Source organism: Primulina tabacum, chromosome 15, assembly GCF_025594145.1.
Source record: "Primulina tabacum isolate GXHZ01 chromosome 15, ASM2559414v2, whole genome shotgun sequence".
Classification (NCBI taxonomy): Eukaryota; Viridiplantae; Streptophyta; class Magnoliopsida; order Lamiales; family Gesneriaceae; genus Primulina; species Primulina tabacum.
In genome coordinates, this window is record NC_134564.1 from 17766497 (window position 1) to 17768304 (window position 1808).

At 26.1% G+C, this 1808-nt stretch overlaps 1 non-coding gene across 1 annotated transcript; it reads right to left on the bottom strand.

Moving 5' to 3' along the window:
• Window positions 1-927: 927 nt before the first annotated feature.
• LOC142528173 (small nucleolar RNA R71) lies at window positions 928-1038 on the bottom strand. The gene has a single exon (XR_012815653.1). It is a non-coding gene; the product is annotated as a small nucleolar RNA R71 (small nucleolar RNA).
• Window positions 1039-1808: the final 770 nt, after the last annotated feature.

The following is a 1808-nucleotide window of genomic DNA, read 5'->3' on the forward strand; positions in this document are numbered from 1 at the left end:
GTTATATATATAATCATAGGTACCATATATAAAATATCGGTTAATTCGATATTTTTTTATAGTGAGAACTATATTATATTATGGATGTGTTTAAATATTTAATTTTTTTTTCTTGGAACCTTTAATTATGGTGGTTTCCTTTGTTCTACTTTTACTTAAAAAAAATTACATAAACCAAGAATAAATCTTTGAGCCTTGACAAAATTTATAATTTGTAAACTACATTCTTGCATTTGATAATTTATAAATTATTAAATTTAAACTTAAAATAACATCTCTGTGGATTGATCTCTTACTTACAAAATATATTACTTGCAGACAATATACACTTGGGTGAATTATAATTTAATTTGTAACAAGTTTTTGACGCTGTTGCCGGGGATGTATAAACTAAGTTTATATTTGTTATTTATAAGTATTGTGTTGTTTTTACTTGTATGAGTATTTGGAGTCGTAAAAAAAGTGGTAGACTTATTCGAGTATCTGAAAATAATTTAAACATGGATGATAATTCAAATAATCAAGATAATGATAATAATAAAAAAATAATAATAATAATCGAGAACATGATCAATTAAAAACATTTAGACACCATATGAACCCTATTAGAACTAGTGCCTCATCTTGTTTATTTTTTCCTCCTAATGCATCTAATTTCAACTTTAAACATCAAATTATTCAACTTTTACCAAATTTTCATGGCTTAGATTCTGAAAATCCATATTTACATCTAAGAGAATCTGAGGAAGTTTGTAACACTTATAATGATCAAAATTGTAGCATGGATATAGTTCGATTAAATTTTTTCCCTTTTTCTTTAAAAGATAAAGCTAAAACATGACTACAAAATTTGAGATCAAGTTCAATTAGATAATGGGAAGAAATGCAACAACAATTTCTCAAAGAGTTTTTATCTTCCCACAGAACAAACTCTTTTAAAATACAAATTACAAATTTTTCTCAAAAATAAGGAGAAACATTTTATCATTGTTGGGATAGATATAAAGAATTACTTAATACATGCCCACATCATGGTTTTGAAACATGGAGAATAGTTTCTCACTTTTATGAAGGTCTAATACCTAAAGATAGGCAAATGATAGAATTCATGTCTAATGAAACTTTTGAAGATAAAAACCCAAATGAAGCTAATGAGTATTTGGATTCATTAGCAGAAAATACTCAAAATTGGGATAATATAGGCACAATAGAACCACCAACGACTAAAATCAATAACTCAACAAATGGGAGTGATATCTATAATCTTAAAGATAATATAGATATTCAAGCTAAACTTGCATCTTTAGCAAGAAAAATTGAGTCATTAGAAATGAAAAAGAGTGGTCAATTAAAAAGTATTCAAGAAATGGTTTGTCATATATGTGATACACATGATCATTCAACAAAAGATTGTCTAACATTACCTTCATTTAAATAATGTCTCCATGAGCAAGCAAATTATGTTAACAATTATAAAAAACCAATATTAGATCATTTTTCACAATCAAATAATCTTGGATGGAAATATCATCCTAATTTTAGTTTGAGCAATGATAATAATGCACAATCTTCACAACAACATTTTCAAAATAACCAAAATCATCAAGGTTATATTCCTTATGTTACATCTCCAAGAAAAAAAATTTAAGATGTAATTCATGCATTTACCAAAAGCTAGAGTTTATCAATATTTAAAACAATCAATCTATGAGTTATTTGAAAGAAACTCTTGCAAGTTTTGCATCTGTACTTAATATTCATGACAAAGAAAAATTTTCATCTCAACCTCAACCTAAACCTAATCCTAA